This window comes from Amblyomma mixtum, chromosome 6 (assembly GCF_055824585.1).
Source record: "Amblyomma mixtum isolate Tamu chromosome 6, ASM5582458v1, whole genome shotgun sequence".
Taxonomy (NCBI): Eukaryota; Metazoa; Arthropoda; class Arachnida; order Ixodida; family Ixodidae; genus Amblyomma; species Amblyomma mixtum.
In genome coordinates this window covers 153,828,131-153,838,863 of record NC_143017.1, presented here as the reverse complement: position 1 = coordinate 153,838,863, position 10,733 = coordinate 153,828,131, and the positions used below count along the sequence as shown (strand labels likewise).

At 44.1% G+C, this 10,733-nt stretch overlaps 1 protein-coding gene and 1 non-coding gene across 2 annotated transcripts in view; both read left to right on the top strand.

The window, feature by feature from the left end:
- The window catches only part of LOC149340841 (uncharacterized), a 71,805-nt gene continuing 61,072 nt past the window's right edge, over positions 1-10,733 (top strand). Inside the window, exon 1 of the mRNA XM_089549733.1 lies at positions 1-563. The gene's annotated coding sequence lies outside the window, so the exon portion shown is untranslated. The remainder of the gene's footprint in view (positions 564-10,733) is intronic.
- On the top strand, positions 5,539-5,611 carry TRNAV-CAC (transfer RNA valine (anticodon CAC)). Its single transcript has one exon. It is a non-coding gene; the product is annotated as a tRNA-Val (tRNA).

Genomic DNA, 10,733 nt, shown 5'->3' with positions numbered 1-10,733 from the left:
TCGCGTTTGCGCCACTAGGAAGAGCTTCAGCCGCCTCAAAATCTAGGTTGTGTCCAGTGCGTTGTGCCGCGCTAAACGGAGTTGACGAAAGCCTTGCGGTCGCATACCTCGCCGCTTTTCGCGGCCACAGCAAGCGAAGCCAAGGGACCCGCGTATGCAAGCCACAGCAATGTGCCTCCGTGTGAAGTGACGGGAAGACATCGGGCAACCAGTCTGGGAGCTTTGTTGAACTCTTGTCCTCTTCAGAGGAAAACAAAATATTGGTATATACGTCGCTCACTTTAACAACGTCAGCCTCACCAAATACCGAACTTAGTTTCTTTTACGAGCTGAGTGAAGCGGCTTGAAGAACGCTTGCGGCATGCTGGAGGTCCCACCATCACGCCGGTGACAGCGTGGTTATGGTGCTCAACGATCTTTGTGGTGGCGTTTCGCTGGTGTCGCGTCGGCGCCTTCTGAGAAGCGGAGTCCACAAACTGCAGGCCTGCTCAAGGCGTCGCACGGCGGACGACTGGGACTAACCGAAGGCGTAGGGGATGAAAAATGCGCATCGCTGAGTCCATGTAAGTAATGGAACCTTCGTACTCTGTTAATGGAAACGTAACGCCCTTCGCGTTCAGTTGCGGCTTGTTCAGGTGCATGGTTGTTCAGTTCAGCATTCGGATGTTCAGTGGTCAGGGCGTTGAGAAGCAGTTAGTGTAGGGCATACCACTTCACTGTTTTGTTTAGTGCGAAAATTGAACGGAATAAATGTCAAACACGAACCGCATTGGAATCGTCTGGAATAGGCTACTTTTGCTGTGACCAGAGGCCGTAAGAACGATAAATATTAGTAGTGCGCTGAATTGCATAAAAAAGTAATAAGTGCACTCTAGAAATACGGACATGAAATCAGCCTGCTAAAAAAAAATAAGCAGGTTGCTTGAAAATAGAGACGAGCCATTTTTTTAAGAAACACTGCACTCGGTCCTGTCCACGACGTGTGACACAAAGGCGAAAATTAACGACGGCCTGTGGTGTATATCGGACGCTACTAGTGGCGTAGCCAGAAATTTTGTTCGGGGGGGGGGGGGGGGGGGGGAGTGTCTCATGTTGCAGGGCGGCCTCCTCATAGAACTTGTGGAGGGATCAAACACAAGATTAATAGCTGCATTGCCATTGACAATGTCATTGTGTATTACATAACGCTACGCACTGCCTAGACAAGTGAAATATGTATATTTTAAAATAAAAGAATGTATTCGTATGTCTTAAAAGTCATGGCAAACATAACTGATACCAATGCTTCCATGTTTTTGCGTATTTAGTAACTAAAGAAAATATCACACGATGTCTAGGACTATGTGAGTCCGAAACCAGCAAAGCAGTGCATACCGCTGATATGAAAAACGTAAAGGCGATGAAATGAGCAAGTAGAGAACAAATATTTTAATGAATCTTTTTTTTTTCTTTATTGTATTTTAATGAATCTTTGTCGTTCAAGAACCTTTACATTTTTGTATATACGCAACGGCCAGGGAAAAACCTCAATGACGCTGCCCTTCGTTCCAGTATACTGCACAGCAGCAGCTGTAACCGGCCATGTATTGCGAGTAATTGCACCGAAATTTTAGTCGCGACAGCGAGAACATGCATTAAAGAGGAGTTCTGCAATATATATATATTAGAAGTGCGAAGATAAAATGGATAATATTCTATTCTGTGGCATGACGGCACAAATTAATCACCACAACGCTTCGTCTAATCTGACCAAGCTGCGTGCTTTGTCAACTTATCTGATAGTGTGTTGATTTGGCTTGTCTCGATGTATGGACCGATGTACGAGATTAAAAAAGTCAGTGCACCTTTGCGTCAAAAGTTTATAAAAATAATAAATTAATTGAAGTTTGCGATTTGAAAATCTAAACCACGACTTCTGAAACGTCAGTGCAGCTTTCGCGTTAAAAGTTTGTGGGAACTTTATACCGATTAAGTTTCGAAATTGAAATGCGTGGCTCCGTAGACTCCGCGGCCGCCGCGAGATGCCGCTGCGAGCCCGCTTGCCAACGACAGGCCCTTGAAAGTTTTGCTTGGATGGGGTCCCTTGCGTTGCGTGACTCCAGGTGCACGAGTGTTGCCACGAAATCCAATCCGAGTTAGCAATGTTCGCGCCAAAATGTCTCTACTAGTCTCAAACAGACATTGTAGGTGACAAAATCCAGAATGACTTCAGGTGCCAGTGGTTGTATCGGTGAGCGGTGCGTGACAGTTGGAAAAAATTTCGGGAGGGGCTGAAGCCCTATATGCCCCCCCCCCATAACGCTCGCGTGGCAGGACTTCGAGGATTTTATCTGGAGCCTGAGAACATTCCCAACAATTATTTTTTCAACGAATATCCTGGTGTTGAAAATAGTAAGAACGAATAACAATTACTTCAAATGGTGTTTATTCAGTGCAGGCAGCCAAAGGAGCGACAGCAGAGCCTGCATTTTTTTCGCCGAGAACTGTGTTGTATTATTGTCTACTTGTTTTTTTAGTTGAACAAAAATTCGCAAGCCTAATATGTCACCTTTTGTCGCTCTCTAACTATGACCCAAGCCTCTGTGCCGCACCTCTCTGCTTTATACAACAAGAAGCAATTTTCGTGAAGTTCATGAATGTCTTAAAGCGGTTAGTCCTTGCATGACAAACCGGACAAATACAACTTTCGCGAACACATAATTCTAAGCACCTTGACAGTATTTCCGAGCAATTTCGATATTACGGTTTCGTACATCACGTAGGTTGGTCATTCCGCGCCAACTGATCCAGACTTTTCGCTCGACCACCATCGATTTCTTAAAAAAAATCATAGCGTATTGCATTACTGTGGCACAATTGTACACAAATGCGTACGATACGGACTCGTAGCTTTTTCTCAAACTGTGTTATATCTGGCACTGACTTCTTTGTATCATTTATCCTTTTCATCATTCGTCTTGCAAATATGGTTCTTTTTTAGTCCTGCTACCAAACGCAGCTAACTATTTTACCAAAAACAGTGAGCTTGATAGCATGTCCTCCGCATTTTCTTGCCGACTAATTCTGCAGCCGTACTTATGTCATTTTTTTTCTAAATTGCTTCATGTGCGTCAACGAAATAAAAAATGATTTTTCTTCCCTTGAGGGTGCTGTTTCAATACATGATTGTGTTTTATTATTGCAGTTTTCATACTTTGACAGCTTTTAAGTCATTTTTGTAGATGGGTGTAAAAATTAACCCTTGTTTTCCATGGGGAACGAAAGAATGAGCTTTCTTGAGGCCTGTATATTTCTTCAGACAGACATATATTGATTTTGAATCAAGATTAAAAATGTCGCCTGAAAGGGACATTTAAATCATTTCTTGAAGCAACAACTCCTGATGCAGTGAGCGTATTTCATTCGAATTTTTTGGAATGCAATAACTTCAGTTCTTTCGAACTGATAATATAATTCTCGTGCGTTCCGATAAACAAGAAATGCAAAGAGGAAGTCTGTCATTGACTTCCAATTGCTTTCCCCTCACACACGAGTGACCAACGTAATCAGATTTATGACTCTTCTAACCTACATAAAAACGCATGAACCGTCTTGAGTAAAATAAACTGACGAGAGTGAAAAGCGAATACTGAGAGAGAAGGAGAGGGACAGGCAGGCAGGCAGCAGGCTGAGGCAGGCTGAGACAGACAGACATACAGACAGACGGACGGACGGACGGACGGACAGACAGACAGACAGACACAGACAAAGTGACCCCAGCCTGATACTACAAACTGGGTCGTTGAAACAAAGCTAAACAAGTGAAGCACAAAAGGAGACACCTCGAAAAGAAAAAAAAATGCTCTTCAGGCGCGTAGCTATGGAGTGCGAATAAAATATTTATGAACGGTGGCGTGTACAAAACAATAATTTCATACTCAGGAATATTCGGTGGTTATTGAAAAGTATTTCTAACAGAACTGCATGGCTTTAAAGGGTCAGTCTGCTGAATTTTATCGACCATATTTTCTTTGCGGCAACCGATAGCTCTTTACCCAAATTACCGTTTAGCCAGCTGTGGTGCCAAGGAGTGCGGTAGAACATTTTAAAATAGAATTTATTAATGTGGGAACACATCTGTATGAGGTGGTAGTCTCATCTGGCAACCATCTGGATTTCCGCCGCGCGGCGACAAACATGGCGGCGCCCGTCGAAGCCGGACCTCTCGCTTCGGGCTGAATTCTCGTTGTTCCTGCCTTTTTCAGTGCGTTCACTGGCCATAAATGGGGCGCCTGTCTTTCGCTTCGTCTCATCTCGCCTATAAGAAAACATATAAGAGATGAATTTGCTCTATTTTAATAATTAGAGTGACGATTCTGCCGCTCCTTGGCTTAAGTGGAGAGTCGGTTTGTTAACAGCAATGGTTCCCGTCCTGACGACCAGATGGCGCCACTATAGGCTGAGTTTATTTTTGCGTCTCTGCTAGCATACGCTGAACTAAAAGTGGGAATGTTCCTGCGTTTTGCGTACGTGTAACTATAAATATTCATGTGATTTACAGAAAAAGCGAGCGGTACGCCTTCTACAGTTTACTAGAACAAAACAAGCGTTTCTCTGACATTGGGGCATACAAATGGTACGTAGTATATTCACTTATGCTTCTACATAAAAAGACTACCACTTTCTTGAGCAAAATGAATGTTTGGGGTCGCCACCATGCTTCTTTACGCGGCTTTTAACGCCGAAATAAAATATAAATTCCTGCCTAAACCGGGCTCAGACCCCTCGTTATTGATGTTATAGGGTTCCAACTACCAGAATATGCCATTATTTATACACTCATCTCGGTGAGTAGACTGACCCTTTAAGCATGGGCTAGTATGTAGCGGAATTCATCTTTCTTTTTTGTTTACTGAAGCAATCAGTATTACAATTCAGCCGGTTTCAAAAGTGCCTGACATGCATACTCGAAGCAGCAGTTGTGCCTGTTTGTTTTCTTCAACCAGCTGCAACAGCTGACGACCAGAAAGAGGTTCTGTCTTCCCACAGTCTTGGCAAATGATTGTATCGAGTAAAGTCAATGATGCAGTTTATGATGATATAGTGAATACTACATTCGAGTGTCAATGTTAAGAATCTCTGCTGAATTTTCTTCAGAGCACAAACATTGCATTAAGCCAGTATTCTATATTACACTAATATTGAAGCTGTGTAACCTAGGTCTAATATTTATTCAGTCCTCATTTATTATTTATTTATTTGCCATATTCCCTCTGAGGAATCCCAGGCGGTAGGTGCTACAGAGTATCCCTATGTTGCACGTACCGAACACTCGTGGAAGCATGTCTCAGCACTAATAGAAACAAAATTTCTAGAGATAAAAACGACCAAACATCATACGTACAAACAGGTTCTTGGTGCGGCCAACGAAAAAGCAAAAAGTGGACTGCAAGTTCCACGTGCTCCCGAAAGCGTGGCATAGTGCAACACAAACTGAGCTTTCTACAGTGCTTACCAACTTCAGAAGCAGACGCCCGATAGAAAAAAAAAAAAAAAAAGGTTTTCGTGGTGTAGCGGTTATCACGTGCGCCTCACACGCGCAAGGTCCCCGGTTCGACCCCGGGCGGAAACAAGATTTTTTTTCCCTTTAATGAAGAGTTTTTTTTTAACACCCAGGTGTTGTTAATTTTTCTGAACATGTTTTTTATAAGGCAAATACTGGAGGCCAATTTTGCAGAGATAAAGAGTGTTCAAAGGGGGACAGACAAAGTTTTCGGATGTCCGTTTTTTTTAACCTTGAAAGAGGCCTACGGGCCCAGTAATCATGAAAACGAGCTCGAAACAACAGTGCGCCACGTGAATAATTAATGACAAACGATTTTGTACCGGCAGTTCCAGCGCTGAAGTGCACCTGTATATCACGGTCGACCTCTACTATCACATTCTTGATGGCGTCGGCGTGCTCGTGTAAACATTCACTGCATTCGATGACGTCACAGTAATTGGGGTAAATACACTTTGACGTAACTCTATGCAGGTGAAAATGGCGAGAGGCTGCTCAGACAATATTTAAATTTATAATATGTTCCTCTAAATGCCTTCGACTGAAACCTGTTAGAAGGCATCTCCGTCCGTGAAACAAATCGTATCGTTTGTTAGCGTTCGAAATGTTTTGTCTGTACCCCTTTAAGAGAAGAAACGGAAGGGGCTTTTGTAGCCGTCATTTGCACCACACAACAGTGCTAGGATGCTTGATTTGTGTCGATAAATACAAGCATCAAAGAAAAACCGGCATAGAGGATCAAATTGATGTCAACAATTCAACTTCGTTGCTGATGTTGTTTGAATTAAAAAAAAAAAAAAGGTGGCTGAAGCTGTTCAAAAAAAGCCAACATTTGTCTACCCTGTGCAATTAAAGCAAAAGAATAAGAGAGAGACCTCACCCATAAATAAAAAGCGCAAAAAACACCTAAGTGTCCCACGAAACTCAAAACAATGCAACAAAAATTGATTGGACGGTTGCCACTGCATGGTTAATGCGAGATTCAGCGACAGCTGTTGAGGTATTCATACTTTACATTATGTTGTGGTAGAGAATAATAGCAGATTCACATCTCTATAGTTCTAGGACGCTCTTTTCAGGTTTCCACACATAGTCGTTTTTCGTCTAGGTCTCCTTTCCGCCGTTCCAGCGCCGCAGACGATCATCTCCTCGGGCGGCGTGTTTCTCAGCAGCTGCCGCAGATTGACTGTGGTAAATTCCTACACTTTCGGTATACCCTTCTCCTCTCTCTGTGCTCTACTATATCCACGGCAACTCTTCTCCTTCTTCTAGGGGTTGCTATACTCGGGGACAGCTTTGTGTGGCTATGCTACAGGGGCGAGGCGCAAGGCTTCCACAAGCGCGCCCTCATCCCGCGCTCACGAGGGAGAGAGAGGCGTTTAAGCTGGCGGCGCGCTCTCGTAGCTTACACTGCATAGCCACTTGGTTCCCATGGCTACCACGTACCGGTCGCGTATTCTCACGCTCTCGCCATACTCTCCCATTTCCAGAGTATAGACACACTCCGGTTGGAGATTCCTTCGCTCTAGTCACACCGTCCTCCATAGCTGTAACCACTCTCCGGACGGTTCCTGGGCTAACCAGCTTCCGGTTACGCCTTACGGTTGCGGTTATCGCCATAAAGCCTCATTTCAGGCTCTCATCATCCATAAACAGCAACTACCCTCCGTGTGCTTTCCGTGGAAACCACCGACTGGTTGCGCCTTTTTACGCTCTTGCCATGCCCTCCTCTTTCTACAGTAACCATTCTCCGGTTGGGGAATCCTCCACTCCGATACCCCCCCCCCCCCCCCCCCCCCTTCTACGGTAAGCACCCTGCGAGTAGGTACGCTGACTTTATTTATAGAATTTTGCGACGTCCATGGTGGGAGACTGTACAAGACCTTAACTAAATCATGAGGTTTCACTACATTACATACATTGAAATATCTGGTGCTGGGTGAAATCGCCCACCAATAATGATCAACTTGGGCAGTCTCTTCAACATTGGGAGGCAAATAACACCTCTAACATATGTCATGCAGATGATTTTCCTGTTCTTTTGCAGAACGGAGGCAATCAAACTGGAGGTAAGTATTAGACATAGGTACAATACTTCTGCTTTTATTGCTCTCCAATTGATGAAAAACTACAAATGAAAAAAAAATATTTCCTATGCTCCTTGTTTCGGTGGTTCTGGTCTTCCGTCATGGAGGTAAAAATAAAATTCAAACAGCGCTAGACAACAGGACCAGAAAGAGGAGGAGACAAACACTCGCCTCCCCTTTCTGGTCCTGTTGTCTATCAATTTTTGAATTTTCTTTCATCATGAAACACCAACTTGCCCAATCTGCCGTTCTTATATGGAGGTAAGTAATGTTATACTCCTCAACAATGTGAGGACAACAAATGGAGCTAGCTCATTTTTAACAACTTCTGTCAAGAACGAGCAGGAATAGGCGAAAAAAACTTCCTTATTTACATGTTGTTGTATTGGACATAATCAGCGGGCAAATATTAATTTCAGAAAGCCGTTAGCCGGGGCTGCCTTCATGGTCCGATCGACCAGCCACATCGCATGGTCGGGGCCAGAGCCGGACAGGGTGGTCTCCCACCGGCCCATGGATTGGCTGTGAAAGCACCGTAATAGCCACGCTTGGTTACGAAGGTGTGCGCCTTGTGTGCTGATCGTGTGCCCCCTGTGTAGGCCTTCGATGCCCCGGAAAGAGTTTGAGGAAGGGGGGGGGGGGGGGGGAGTACGCAAGGAACCCAATTCGCCACTGTTCTTACACAAGATGAACTGCTAAGAGAAATGTTGCTCGTTGGTGCTCGTTCTATTGTAACGCTGTTAGCAGGCTGTCCCAACCAAGCCCACCATAATATGTGTACTCAACGAAGAGGAAAAAATGCACCAGGCCACAGAGCAGAGCAGCGGTTACTGCTCTTATCATCTGTAGTGGCGAACGTGATGCTAGCCTTAAGTATAAAGTGAAAATCGAAAGCCCTAGCCTCAAGCGCAGGGGCGCACTTGGTTCTTATAATAACAGGTCCTGCGTATGGAAACATATCGCGTTTTAAGGAAATCCCTAGCCCGCACTCTCACTGGTATTAGCCGTTTCCCATAAAAAGATGCGATGACAGCCTATACATGGCTCGACTATAGGATGAGGAGGAACCCGATATTACTGAGCAGAGCGGGTACATGTCATAGGCAGTTCTGAGAACTCCATTAGGGATCACTGTCGTTCCGCGTACAGTGAAAGGCTTTTGCTCGGGCTACGAGTGTATAGAGCGCTTTGAAAACCCCACGACGTGTCCTTTGAACGCAAATTCATGTCGCAGCAACGAGAGGTCGCCAGCAAAGATCCTGAACTTCAAAAGCTGCGCTGCCAAGGCTGCCATGGGAATATCACAGTGATGCTGGTTTGCAGTACCCTAACCATGAAATTCATGTTAGCCCCACATTACGTAGTATTGCAGAAGAGCAGTGCGCTAACAAACGAAATCCGAATGCACCGCCCTCGTGGGTAATGAACCCCGTTCACAGATGTTGCCATGAATATCACGCTGACTACAACTACACAGCGATGGCTGGCCACTAAACAGAAATTCAGGTTTTGGGTTCAAAGTTCGGTGCTCACAGTTAATAAGGGTATGATAGCTGCGCCCAATATATGCGCCGGCCTAGATATAACTAGATTAAAAAATGAGCATCATCAAGTAGGTATAGTTTTTGAACCCCAGCTGTAAATAACTTTTACATTAAATTATAGCGCTTTCTCGGCGTCTTATACAGACGATACTTAGGGTCGTTAATGATTTCACAACTAGCGTATAATTTCTAGGCTGAATTTGGTACAGCTTTCTATGAGGCATGAACTCCTGCACGGTGCATATCAACGTCACTTGACAGTCCTGATCTCAACGCAGTACTCGAGTTAACAGTGCCCAGACAAAGTGCAAGAAACCGTCTTCCACTCACTGCTGACTGCCACAAACGTCGGTGCTTTATTGCGCATACAACATAGGCTTATACTAAGGCTTTGTACAACAATTAAGCTCTAGATATTTTTATTCTTAAAGCTTCAACATGCATGAGCTTGTGTCATTATGTTAAATATATTAGATTATGGTCGCTATACCTCCCGTGTATGCCTGACATCCTTTTTTTGTTTTGCGGACTGTATAATGGTGCACCACCGCCTAGGTAGCAATACTGTTTGTGCACAGGTGCTTAAATTAGGCGAAATAAAAAATAAATAAACAGGTATCGGCCACAAGCTCGTTTTCAGCGCGTCATCTTGACGTAAACATATCCCACCATTATAAAACAACCAATTATCTTACCAGCAAATGGTAAGACTATTGTTCAGTGTCGTAGATGCGCAGAAGAGTTATGACAGGATGTTATCAACTTGCCTCATATCTCTCGTTATTGATTTGAAACATTAAAACCAATAACCATAATGAACGGTACGGAAGAAGACACCACAAAAAAAAAAGCCTCAGACGCGAGACATGGTGAGTTGCATCAGCGTTAACGTGCATCGAGGGTGTGAATGTTGCACTACGAACCTAATACTAGCTGAGTATTCGTTAAGCGCGTATCGGTCGCCCTCAACAGTTAAAATTAAGCCTGTGACCTCCGTGCTTACGAACGTGAGCCCATAAATGAGCCTAGCGTTCACAGCTGGCTATACCCATTCAGTATGCCTTGTGACATGCAACATTGCATATATACATAAGCATTGTTAAAATGCCTTCCGACCACATGATAATCTTTTCCGTCACGTAGGTGGGCACTTGTGGCAGCTCTAAAGATTTATATACCTACAGGTTTTTCTTAACTCTCGTTCTCACATTTAAAACTATTTCTGCCTTTCAGAGTCGTAGTATTCGTCATCATCATCAACAACATAATCAACCTGACTACAATCGTGCAGTACAAACGCCTCTCCCATATGTTAACCCTGTCCTATTCGTACTAGTAGTAGTGGTGGTTCATTAATAAAATTATAAACGGATGAATTAATGTTGCCGGCCGCGGCAGCTCCTATCTGATATCTTAAGCACCCGAACTGCTGCCGGAGGAAATAAAGGGATGACGAGAAGATAGATGGGGAAAAAAACAAGAAGCACCGATAGCGACAAAGGTCCGGCATATATAGACAAACAATCACACTTTAAAGAACAACATTAACAACGCCGCTCG